Source organism: Pinus tabuliformis, chromosome 2_1, assembly GCF_031772625.1.
Source record: "Pinus tabuliformis cultivar Carrire ecotype Pingquan chromosome 2_1, CPIR1, whole genome shotgun sequence".
Classification (NCBI taxonomy): Eukaryota; Viridiplantae; Streptophyta; class Pinopsida; order Pinales; family Pinaceae; genus Pinus; species Pinus tabuliformis.
This window is the reverse complement of record NC_142299.1, coordinates 64,333,563-64,347,492: the sequence shown is the minus strand read 5'-3', so window position 1 is coordinate 64,347,492 and position 13,930 is coordinate 64,333,563.

Genomic DNA, 13,930 nt, shown 5'->3' with positions numbered 1-13,930 from the left:
TTCTGAATCACAAAAATTGAATGGTAAAAACTGTGCCTCATGTACTTTACTAACGAAAAGCACTATTACATTTTAAAAATTTATGGGGATTATGGGGATTAGTGAGGGGAACCTGACATAATTCCTTTGTGTTGGAATAAGCGCATTGAGTCTGAATCTAGAGCTTTGCCAAAACTGCTAGGAAGCGATTTGAAGCTCACACATTTCCACATGTCGAGTTTTTGCAAAGAATAGCGCAGTGGTTCACAATCTATATGCAACCACCTTAGATTACAACAATTATCTAATTTCAATATTCTTAAACTTGTAATCTGTGAAATGGATCTTGTTAGTTGCTTCATAGCTGTGCAATGTGATAGATTTAGTTCTTTCAAATTCTCTCTTAAATAGCCACCCCACTCTTCTGGCAGTTTTTCCAAATTTTGAAAATTAATCAATCTCAGGACTTGCAAAACTCGGAGCTGCTGAATATCACTGAGAGAGATTTGACAGATAGAATAGAGGCTTCCATGCAATTCTATGTGTTTGAGATTTGAGGAGGGTATCTCTTGAAGTAGCATCAAATTTTGTGGTCGATAACTCAAGAACCTGATGTTCTTTAACCACGACCATTTGAAAGGAAATTGCAGAGTTTCTCCTTTGTAAACAAGAAGTTTATCAAATGTCTTTTCACATTGTCCCTCCTCCAACGCCATTTTATGTCCAAAAAATCCTCAATGAATTATGCATTGAGTTCAATGAATCCATGGGTATTTTGCATGCTTAATTACTAAACCAAAGACCTTTGACCAACTTAAGGTATTCCATGTCCTTCTCGAAAACATCCTCAATTTGAAACCGAGTTTAACATCAGAAGGTTCACATTCAGAGTTATGGAAAAAGACGAATCTTGTTGCATCTGTTAGAGGCCACTTCAGGAAGCCAAGATTCACTACTAAAAAGATATATCAACTGTGGGTAGATTTATCATTTTGGGCATGAGTTCTGTATGGAAATTGTCGGCTAAACGTATACATATGTATCCTCCTTCTTGTGCTTGTAAGGAAAAACTGAGAGCCTCTCCTGGACATTCGTTGAAAGGAGCACAATACAAGATTAAGCTAGCCCATGCTAGAGGTTAACCAGACTATAGCCACACTTGTTCATTTCTGGGCCAACCCAAGTCTTCTTTTACACAGAATGGTCACCTGTAGCTTAATAATGATTGTTGCCACAACTGATTATTCCTAAACAGAGCTTGAAAGATTCTAGTAAGGTCTCTCTATTCATATGTTTGATGGAAAGCTTGAGGTGAGAAAAGCATCTGACTTCATCTGCAATGAGTTCAACTCCTGAATGCATTACATCCTTGCCATTCCATTAGTCATATGTAGCAAGTCAATGCCATGAGAAGTTGAAAAGGTACGAGAAAATGTTTATTTTATAATATTCAACTACTTGAATGCCACAATATGCCCCGAGGAGAAAGCAGGGTTGTAATGATTTTGAACAAGATTTTTTATCCTCACCATGATGCTGGACCGAGGTCTATGTAACCAGATTAGATAATGGCATATCTCTTGTTTTGAGTCTCATCATTTGGGAATGCACAATATACTTTTCCTTGTATATGAATGCAACCAACCATTGTTGTGTGTTGATTTGGAGAATAATTGTAGAGTTAAAATCTTACTTTTGGTCATTCCTCAAGGAAGAATATCACTTGATTGTTTTAGTTTTCTAGGAGAACAAAGTTTGAGAATACCTTGCAGTGACATTGGTTCATTGATTCGGATTTAAATAGGAATGCAACAAATTATAAAGATAACCATAAACACAAAGATGCAGCGGAAATAATACTTCATTTCATTAATGTAAAATACTGAAATATGCTTACAAACAGAAATGGAAATAAACCAGCTAGGGTGATGGTAGCTTATCTCTGAGAAGAGATGTGGTGGCTATATGCCTCTGAACTGTCTTACAATGAGCCTCAAGGAAATTTTATTATTGAACAATAAGAGAAAACCCTAAACAACCAAAACCCTAACCCGAGGAGATGTAACACCAAGAGTTTGTGGGCCCCGTTGGGGTGAGTTGGACAGCCAACTTCCCGGGGTCGCAAATTGGTCATATTATCTCCGTTTGACACGCATGATAGCCCGTTGGAAATATCTCTTCGAGGACTACGATGGAAAAGATGATTTTAGATAGAAAATGGCCGGTAGTAAATTTCCCAAAAAATGTCGTTTAGGGCCTCAAAACGACTCCAGAAGTTTAGGACCCAAGAAATTGCTAAAAATAGTAAATTGTGCTATAATTAAGGAAACTGAAAAACTGAAAGAAGCACTGGTGGGGATCCAAGTGGAATTAGCGGGTGGCCACCAATATCCACCTAGATCATTCCTCCCCCCTTAGGAAGCAATGGTCCCCATTGCGTTGAGTTCCTCCATGAGATGAGGGAACTTTTGCTGAACTTGGTCCCTGGTGAGCCACTTGCCCTGGTGAAGGAGTTGGCCTGCTTTGACAACTCGATACAGTTGGATATTCTGCTGGTGAGGGTGCTTGATCTATGTGTCCATGATCCGATCAGTTGCAGCTTGTTCCATGCAATTTGGATTTAACTCTGTGGGTGTGAGTTGTTCTGCAATGTTGGATGTGTGTAGTAATGGTGGAAAGTATGGCCAAAGGTGGTCCACATTGAAAACTGGGTGCAGGCCAAGAAATGGGGGAATGTTGAGCTCAAATGCATTATCTCCCATAGCCATGGTAATGGTGTAAGGACCATATTGGAGTGGTCTGAGTTTCCGATAGTCTTCGGTAAGGCGTTCCTTTTGAAAATGCAACCAAACTTTGTGGCCCACCTGAAACTTCTGTGGCACCCGATGTTGATCATATCACTACTTGTACTTGGCATTTGATTTCTCCATAATGTCATGGACCTACTGGTGAATATGTTGGATGTGCTCAATGAATTTGTTTGCCTTATCTGTTTAAAACTAGACTTGAGTCGAATCTGCTTGAGTAGCTGCAAATGTAATGGCCACATCGATGGGACATAGTGGCTGGAATCCCTAGTCCACCTAAAAAGGGTTGTGGCCAGTCAAGCTATGGAGGGCCCGGTTGTAGCTGTACTAAACATAGGGGAGGCTCTCGTCCCATGTGCATGGATGCTTTGAGTTGTACATGCGCAGAATGTGTACGATCATCCTGTTGACGACCTCTGTCTGGCCATCAGTTTGAGGATGGAAGGCTGTGGACTTAGTGAGTTTGGTGTCCAGCATCGACCAGAGACTGGACCAAAATGTACTGAGGAACCTGCTATCCCGATCTGAGATGATAGATTGTGGGATCCCAAAGTGTACCCACACTTGTTCAAAGAAGAGTTTAGCAGTGGCTTCTACTGTGATATTCTTCTTGCAGGCTGCCATAATGGCCATCTTCGAGAACCTGTCGACGACCACAAAAACATAGTAATTTCCATGCTTAGTGGAAGGAAGGCCTGACATGTAATCCATGGAGATGGATTCCCAAGGTCGACTAGGGGTAGGCAGCGGGGTATAGAGGCCTTGCTTCTTGATATTCGGTTTGGCAATGATGCAAGTAGTGCATGATCTGATGTACTTCCCGACATCCTGTCGAAGATTCGGCTAATAGAAATACTTCTGCAGTACTGCCACCGTTTTTTCAACCCCGAAATGCCCAATAGCTCGACTGTAGTGTGCTTCCCAAATCATCTTGGCATGCTCGCTTAAAGGAACACAAAGGTGACCCAGGTGGCATAACAGGTCATCCTGGAGGTGAAAATCTAGAACATGTTGACCCTCCAAGAGTGTCTGGTATGTGTGGCCGAATTCCAAGTCGCTTTTGTAGAGCGGTGGCCAACCAAAAGTCTCGTGCCCACAAGAGTTGAGCACGGTGGTTAACACCATGATCGGTGGTTGACTGAGGAAATCTGCAACATTATTGGTGCAACCCTTCTTATACTTGATATTCAAATGGAACTGTTGTAGGTATGTGGACCACTTCTGATGGTGGTCATTCTGCAATTTCCCTTGGGTCTGTATGAACTGCAGGGGTCGGTGGTCTGTGTGGATGATTGTTTCCTTCCCCAAAATGTAATGCTTCCATTATCGGTAGGCCTGCACAATGGAACACATCTCTTTGTCATAAGTGGGATACTTCCGGACTGTGTTTGAAAGTGTCTCACTGTGATATGCCACTGGATGCCCGTGTTGAGTGAGGACTGCCCCAATAACATAGTCAAAGGCATCTGTCTCGACCTGAAATGGTTGTTGCAAGTCTGGTAATGCAAGAATTGGTGCCGAGCAGAGGCGATCTTTCAACTCTATGAATGCCTTCTATTGAGATTCGGACCAAAAGATTTTTTCTTTCGCTCCTCCCTTGGTGACTTGACTCAAGGGCCAAGTGATATGAGAAAATCCCAACACGAACCTGCGGTAGAAGTTGGCAAGGCCTAGAAAGCTGCGAATCTCTGTCAGAGTGGTTGGAGATGGCCAATCCCGAATGACTTGGATCTTGGCTAGATCCACATGCACCCCCCGTTCATCAATAATGTATCCCAGATACTGAACCTGGGTCATGCCAAAAGTGCATTTCTCCAAATTGGCACATAACTTGTGTTGCCGCAGTGTTTGGAGAACCTATCGGATGTGGTGGAGGTGCTCTTCCCAACTCTGGATAAAGATCAAGATGTCATCCAAGTATACCACTACAAATGAGTTGGTGAATGGTCATAAGATGTCATCCATTAGCCTCATGAAGGTTGTAGGAGCATTCGTCAATCCGAAAGGCATAACCAACCATTCGAAAAGGCCCTCCTTGGCTTTGAAGGCAACCTTCCACACATCAGAGGGTTCGATTGGTACCTGGTGATATCCTGACTTCAAATCAATCTTGCTGAAATGTTTTGCCCCCTTTAGTTGGTCCAGGAGGTCATCAATCTGTGGGATTGGGTACCTATTATGGACAGTGACCTTGTTTAACACCCGATAGTCAATACAGAGTCTCCAATTCCCTTCCTTCTTCTGTACCAACACAATCAGGCTCCCACAAGGTGATGAACTCGGATGGATGTGACCTTTTTGCAGCAAATCCTGAATCTGCCTCTTGATTTCATCATTCTCCAAAACAGAGCGCCGATAGATTGGTCCATTGGGCAGTGGCGCACCTGGGGTCAGATCAATGGTGTGCTTGACCTGACAGTGCAGAGGAGCCCCTACGGGGGAGGTGAAGATGTCCTCGTACTCCTCCATGACCTTGTCCATCTGTAGTTGTCGTGCGGAGGGACCCTGTCTGGAGGTCATGGCCACCATCTTCTTCTTTTCTTGAGGATGTATTATCAGGAAAACAAATTTCCCAGTTTTGGAGATGAGCTTACTGCATTTTTTTGCAGTAACCAAAGAGATGGCGGTAGGCAATGCTACCTTTGATATCCTGTACAATTTATTTCCCAAAGTAACCATAATAGCACGGGGCCTTGATTCATACATAGCATGTCGCTTCCACAAGTATGGTTGTCCTAATAACACATCACAAAATTCAAGGGGAGCAATGTCACATAATACCTCATCTGTGAAGGGCTTGATGTTGTATGGAAGGTGACACTGTTGGCTCACGCGAAGATCCCATCCTTGGTGCAGCCACCCGATGGTGTATGGTTGTGGATGTGCTGTGGTCGGTAAGCCCAACCGCTTCACAACCTTTGCCGAAATGAAGTTCTTTTGGCTCCCGCTACGACAATGAATTGTAGCGGGGAGCCCTTTGCCCACTTCTGGGAGTGGAAGAGATGCTCCTCCTCCTATGGATCTTTGGGTTCCTCCTTTTGGATCTTCGTGGTGGAAACGGTGGTGTTGGGCTCTACATCAATAATCTGCTTCCCTTTCTCATTCCCCTTATCAAGTTCTGACTCAGAGTTAGAACATGCATCTGATTCTGAAACCTTTAGCTCGACCACCAGTGACTGCTTGTCCCGACAGTCACTTGTGTTGTGAGTGGAGCTCTTATGGAACTCACACCACTTTCCTGTGTCCTTTTTCGGCTTCGCGGTGCTATTCTTTGTTTGCAGCTTTGACAGGTTGTCTTGGGCCACCCCGCCTTGGCTTTGTCCTTTGTTCTACAGTTTGGGGGCACCTTTTGTTATAGACATTTTTGTGCCTTACAGCATTAAGCATGAAATGTCCATAATCTAAGGGATCCAAAGTCCCTAAACATGTTGTTCCTACCCCTAGAGGAACAAGGCCAATAAACCACAGCAATTCAGAGAAGTTCTCCACCAAAAACTGCTAAAAAACAAGTCAATTCAGGATCATTTCAGTGGCTACACTAGCTGTCTGTGCTGAATGTCAAAGCCAACACTGGCTACCTGCGCTGAATGTCAAAGGCAACACTGGCTACCTGCGCTGAGCGAGATTGGACAAATGGCAAGTTCATTTCTCAAGGTGTGAGAGTCCAGGAAGCTTCCAAAATGACACTTGCCACAGGGAATTTGAATGGTGATGAGTAAGAGGTTCCAAATCTCCAAGTGGAAGCAAGAACCTCCAAGTGGAATCAAGAACTGACAGAGGGAGAGGACACTAGTCACATCTCAAGCTGACTCATCCTCTCTCCAAACATCTATATATGGATCTCTCCCCCATGAGATCTAGAGGCTGGAATTTTGTGAATACAAAGAATTGCTGTTGGTTTAAGTTTAGAGCTATTGGGTGATTTGCTTTGAAGGAGGTGAAGAGGAGATTCCTTTCTGCTGGGAAGTTGATGCTGGATTGGGCCTCATATGGTTGTATCACTTCCTGAACTTTACTTCTTCATCAATAAAGCCATTTGAGTTTCTTCTATATGCATGTATCTCAATGATGTTTTGTTGTATTTGCATATTTAGTTTATTCTAATCCTTAAACTAGTTATGAATGTATGCTTCTTGTAGTTTCCCTCTCTTGCCATTTTGCAGGAACTTGGTGTAGCTGGGCCAGTGAAGGAGCAAGGAGCTGGAAGCAAGCAGCAAGGAGTGAGATTGGATCAACAAACTAGCGGAAGACATCGGTTAGTTACATCCTTCTCCTCTATTTACATTTCATAAAGAAGAACACTTAGATAGTTTTGTCTTGTTTGTTGCTGAGGTACTATCACTCCTTAGAGTGGGATATGGTCATTCCGTTTTGGATACTTTTCCCAACAACAAATTGGCGACTCCACTGGGGATCGTATCTTGTTGGTTTGTTTGTGTTTTTGCTATTCATTTCATAAACTCAAAGAGTGTTGAATCGAACTGCATTTGGATATTTCAAATGCAAAGTAGAGGGCAGCTACTCTAGTCCAATCACTGGGCCTATTTATGATCTGAAGAGCTGATCCAAAAGTGCTCTAACAACTCTTAGTGATAGATCTTCATCCTCCTTTGAATCATCCCTTAGATTGTACTTGATTGCTAGCTTTGATTTGGCCAAAAACTGTGATTTTAACTGCAAAGGGTAGCTCAAAACCCAGAAACATTTCTCGTTTCTGCTTTAGCGCAGAGCCAGTGAAGAGGTTCTGCATTTCAACGCAGGTCCCGTGAAGGCTACCTGCGCTGAATGTCAAAACCTCTGTGTTAGACCTGCGTTGAACAGTCCTTGCCTTGTGCAGCTGTGGTTCCCTGTGTCTTTTGCTCAGTTTTTATCCCTGTTTTTTGTAGCCTGTTATCAGTCAATGTACCTATCTGAAACCACCTTTCTTTGCCTCAATTCCGCCTCAGTTGTGTAAAGAAACTGTATTTGTTCTTTGTGTATTTCTTACATCATTTGCAGTTTCCCATTACGAAAGTAAACTAGCCTTACTGTGACCCTTAGATCTAGACCTGTCATAAGTGTCGTTTTGATCTTAGGAGTGAGTTTGTTTGCTGTTCACAGTTGATTTAGCTTTTACTTTCGTCATATGGTTTGAATTTATGCATTTCTAGTGTCGAAACAAGTAAATCATAAGGTGTCTTTTGATTTTGGAAAAAGAACTTGTTTGTGTTTTCACTTGAAATCGAATTCAAAGTTATACAACATCTTTCTTTATATAAACATCAATATTAAGAAAGAGAAAAGAAATACATGCATTTGTGCATTTGCATTTTGACAGCTTGCATGTTGATTTAGGAAAAAGTGCATTACTGTGTGCTCTATGCTCTGTGAGAAAAGATGATGTCTTTCTTTTCCCCTAGTAGCTAGGATTTTCATATGTTGAAAAGATAGAAAAAGCTTGCTTATCATCTTTAAACTGCATTTAGGAGTTGTACCATACATCTCGTGGTGATCCAAAAAGGAAAACTTCTAAATAAGATCAACCTAAAAGAAATTGAATGAACATAACAACGCTTTATAACATAACGCACAACATAGAGGTCTAGGCTAGAGACATGTTCCGGCGTCGTTAAGCCTGATATCTTACCGTCGAGTGGTTGGGTGATTCCTCCATGGTGAAGCGATAAGTATCAGTACGGATTGTGCTCCCACGTACCGTCGCGTATATATTGGGAGACCCCTATAGGAATAAATCCTTTATCCATAGGAAGCCGTGTCGGCCACCCTACTGATCGCAATGCACTGAACACAGCATTCAGGAAGATCGACCGCCCGTACCTTAAAAAGTATTCTGCGGTTTTGCGAAAAGTTTGGCACACCCTCTACCTAGAACTCCAGAGCAGTTCCTTTTGGCCTTTTTCAGACTCTATAATGGAAAAAGTCCATCCGAGCATTTGTCACTTCGGGCTCGTTAAAACATCGAAGGAGACTAGAGTCATCTTTAGCTTTTTCTCGACTCTTTAAAATTGAAAAAGCAAGTTGTGTCTAAAGCGTCGCTAAAATTTATTTTAAATGGAATATTCATCACCTTTCCCTCGTTGATCTTCGAAGTTAGTCTCCCTTCATCACAAGTTCTTGTGGAATCGCTAAAGAAATCTTTTGGATAGACTAGATATGTCTGAACAACCGTCGACATCTAGGACTGTGTCATCCGACACAGCAGCAGCAGAACCTTCTGCTGCTACTCCAATAATGTACGCCGGTATACCATCTGTCCCGGCAAGTTATCAACAACAAGCCGGAGTCCAATCAGGGACGACGACATGGTTAGTTCCTATTTCTTCATCCGGATTATCATCTGGTATTTCTTATGTTGAAACTCAACAAATTGATCCAATCTGTCTTCAAAGGCCAATCTACCCTTTAAGTACTGGATTTCCACCATATGGAGGGCAATATGCTCTTTCATTGTTCCCTCCCAGAGAACAACCATATGGGAGTTTACAACAAAGTTCAGGTCAAACTGGAATTACATCCAGCGGTTGGGTACCGATACTGCCTCAACAACCAGGGGTTGTATATTCAATGCAACCAGTACACCCTGTGTCGAATATTCCCACCATACCTGCTATAGTGAATGCGTCGAAAGTACAAGCTCCACCTGTTGTATGTCAACCCAATGTTTCTCAGGTTGCAATACAACAGCCTCTTGTCTCAACGACTCAATCACAATCTCAGGGTAGTGCCTCCTTATCTGGAGCGACTCAGGCTCAAACAAGTACTGTGACTCCTCATCTTGGTCAATCATCCAGTATTGGTCAACATCAAATGGTCCAACAACCAGAGCTGGTTCAATCTCAACAACCGCCATTCCAGCATTCATATCAAGGACCTGAGCAACAAGTCTTTGTAAGTAATGGGCAACCATACTATAATGGTTATGCCCATCAACCTTGTCAAAGTTGTTAGCATTATGCTGGTTTGCAAAGACCCATTGCTCAGGCGATCCCATCTTATCCTGGATATGCTTCGCCTAACTTGAATCAACAGTTGCCCTTTGTAGCAACTCTAGAATTACCAGATCTAAACCAGCTGACGAATGATCCAATTGCTTATGCCCCTTGGTGGCTAGCGATTCCGCATAAACTTCCGTCAGATATTCCTAAATTTAATGGAAATCCGGATGAAGATCCGTCGAATCATGTGATGACATTCCATCTATGGTGTTCATCAAACACCCTGAATGATGATTCGATAAGAGTTCGCCTCTTTCAGAGGATGTTAACGGGTCCAGCGGCAAAATGGTACATTGAATTGCCTAGAGCTTCGTTCGACAACTTTAGTACCTTAGCCACGACTTTCTTAACCCATTTTCAATTACCGATAAGGTATGAAATGGGAACAGAACTCCTAACCAACTTCAAACAGAAAACGGCCACTCACATATCTAATCATATACATGAGTGGCGACGTCATCGTAGGATGGTAAAAACGTACGTTCCCGATCAGCTATTAGCTGAATGGTTTATCAAGTCGTTACTTCCCGCTATAACGGAATATGTGGCAAAGGGAGAAGTCGTAATGGAAGAGCAAGTTATCGCTCGCGCGCAATATCTAGACTTGGTCTATACTCAGTCTGGCACGCTCTACGACAAAATACCTTACGCCCCTAGACCGGAATTCTCAATTCCTCCTCCTCCTAAATCAAACAATGACTCTCATGCCGGTGATGGCGTGATTGGCAAAACAGATACGAAATTGACAAAGGCTACATCTAAAAAGGCTTGTAAGATTTCTAGTCAAAATGCAAATGAGGAACTTCTTGCCTCGGAAGTAAATGCCATGTCGACTGACAAGGGAAAACAACTGAAGCAACCAGGGGGCAAGAAGAAAAAGAAAGGGAGAAAAAGGAAACCCCCTGCAGGGTGTCATATATGCGATGAGGGTCATTGGATGAGAGATTGTCCACATATACCTGAAGTTAAGAAACTCTTTAAGAGTTCAAAAACCCCAGCAGTATTGACTGATCCGTTTCCAAGCCCAGGAACCAAACTGGTTGCTAGTCAAAATGCTTCCCAATCCCAAGTGCTTATGTTGTCTATCTCAAAGCAGCAAAATGATGCTTTGACAAGGAATAAAGATTATGGGAATCCACAGCTGTCGAATAACAAGGCTAATGAACAACCTAGTAGTTCGACGACAACTTTGACCAAAGTTGTGCCACCCATCATTCCTGAACAAATGATAAAGTCGCCAAAGGGAGTAGTACACAAATCGACATTTAATCCTCGTGCAAAATAGCACAGAATTATAATATAATAGAGGACCTGGCCCAATCGTCATCCGCTATGTCGACACTTGAGGTACCGCAAAATTGCCCCTCCCAAGAGCAAGCTTTATTATCAGCAATAGGTGGGATTGGCCCATTGGATTCCAATATTGTGGCCTTTGATCATAAAGGATATGACCCTCAGTTACTAGCTCAACTAGCTTTCCTTATTCAAGTGAAAGCCCTCAACAAAACTGTTCATCGAACAATTATTGATGAGGGGGCATCTACGTGTATTATGTCGATGAGTTGCTGGAAAAATTTAGGCTCACCACCCTTGTCGAGATCGTCAACGACGTTAAAAGCATTTGATGGACGATCATACACTCCATTCGGGATTTTAAGTAACTTTCAAGTTGAACTGGGGGGAAAAACAATAGAAGTTGATGTTGAAGTAATCGACGGAAACCTCGATTAAAACATCCTACTGGGAAGGCCCTGGATATATGCCATGGCCGTAGTCGTGTCGACCTACTTCAGGAAGATTGCATTTCCCTTTCAAGGAAGAATTACAATCGTCGACCAACAAACATTTCTCCCCAACAGTTCACAAGTTACGGGAAGCATCCCAATGATCCATGGAATCGATCATTCCCTTCAAAATATTGGGGTAGGCCTCCTAAAAGACCCTGCCTTAATGGGTACTTTTTCCCTATCGCTTGCAAGTAATCTGGCGGAAGTGGCCACAGTGGAAACCTACAATATGAAATCTTCTATATCTAATGGATTCGGAAGATTCCTAAATATTTTGTCGGCATGGATCATCGCCCTAATAGAAATACTGTAAATACAGTGGGCTCCGAGGACGGTTCTTATCTCGTGTCAACCTCGTTAAAAAATGAAACAAAGAGTCATGAGGATAGTTCTTTTACTGTGTCAACCTCATTAAAAAATGAAACAATCGCCTTTCCAAATCTCAAAGGTAAACCTTCATTCCAACCACCAAGTTGAATGCAATGAAGCTTGGGGGGGCATGCACCTCGATTTGCATTATTATGCTGGGGGCATGCAAAATTATCATCGAGTAGTTTTAGCATAGAGTTCATGCTCGTTAAAAAATAAACGCAAGATTCGAACAGTTTTAATGCGGAATTTATGCTCGTTAAAAAATAGAAAAGCGATTGTGAGCAAGCTTTCCCCTAGAGTTCAAGCTCATCCAGAAAAAATGAACCGGTAAATAACCATTGTGATCGTAAATTCATCAACCATTAAAAGCCTTGGTCGTGTTTGCACCGTCACCTCCACTTTTCATTTGGCCGATCATTCACCTCCATTTGATTGTTTACCCATTTTGAGGAACAGCTGCGAAGAGTGATTTCATCTAGCCATCCTTGTGACACTGTCGTGATTGGAAAATTCCAACCTGTACCTGGAATCAGCTGCTATCCCTGTTCATCACTCGTTCCTCAAAAGACGAGTCTTCTTTGAGCTATTTTCATCTGACTCGTAAAATATGAAAAGTTTGCCGAGTTTTGGCCTTCCAGCTCGTTAAAGCGACCGGAAGAGCTATCCCTCCTCTAGATTTTAATCTTTTTGGACCTGAGGGATTATTGCACAAAATGATCGAGCGCTTGTTTAGTTCGGATCGTTAAAACTATCGAAAATTCATCCCTTCTGTATTGTTTTATACTTTTTCGGACTTAAGGGATTAGATGACGAAAAAGGACCTTTGGAGTTAACTTTACGTACCTTTTCAGACTCTCTAAAAATGAAAAGGACCGAGTTGTCTTTGTCGCTAGACTCGTTAAATGCATTAAATAGCGACAAACTTGTCTTTAGACGAGAACGAGTTTCCCTATCGCTAGGCTCGTTAAAACATAGCGATGGGCTTGCCCGAAGGGCAGGTTATAGAACAAGCATATGTTATCCTCCTCAAGCTTGACAAAAATAAAGAGGTACTCGTCAGCAATGACTGGGGAAAAATTGGGAGAAGCTCAAAGAAATTTTGATGGTAGCAAGTCGCTCTTGAATATGAGACTTTTCCTCCGTACCACAATCGGGTTGGGTTGTTTCATTCATCGGTCACATCACCATGGTATCGCCATACCATCCATATTTGGGGTAATGCTACCAATCCATTGCATTAGTGTCGCTATATGTTCAAGAGATGTCGTTCAGAAAGAGCCAAACGTGTCCCATCCACTGCCATACCTTATCCTTCATCCTTTCATGACCGCCACCCTGAATCATATGTCACAGATCGTTTTCACCTCCATCACAATCATTAGCTCCGTTCCGTGTCACTGATGTGGGATTCATTAAGGACCTCCTTTGACGGATCGCTTCTTGTCGACATCAGCTCATTATCCAAGAAGTTGATCTAGGAACACCCCCTTCAGTAATTTGAAGCTTGCATGCCTCAATGGCAAGTTTCTCACTTCCGGTGACAGGTATACATCAATGACCTTCGACCGAAAGATTTTGCATGGTGTTCGACGCCAAGTCCTTTATTCACACCACGTGAATTGTATTGCAGTACCTTGAGGATCATCATCATTATCGGTGATTCCTCTCGCGCTTGTTAACAGTTTACATCATTGACTGGTAATCAAGCGATGTCTTTCCGTGTTTGACTTCAAAACATTCTCACATGGATCGACTTGTACTTAGAGTGAAGATCAGACGAGATTGAAGACCCCGGATCTAGTTTCATCCATCTGGACTGCGATATATATTCAGGAAATAAAGACATTGACATGTACAGCAGATGATCATCCTACCCAAAGGATGATAATTTCATCAAAAATTATCAGTCTACCATCAGACGATTGTCTGTTCTATGTACAGAAAAATGAATTTATAAAGCTGAGCATGGGAATGCCTGCCTCAGCTAGAT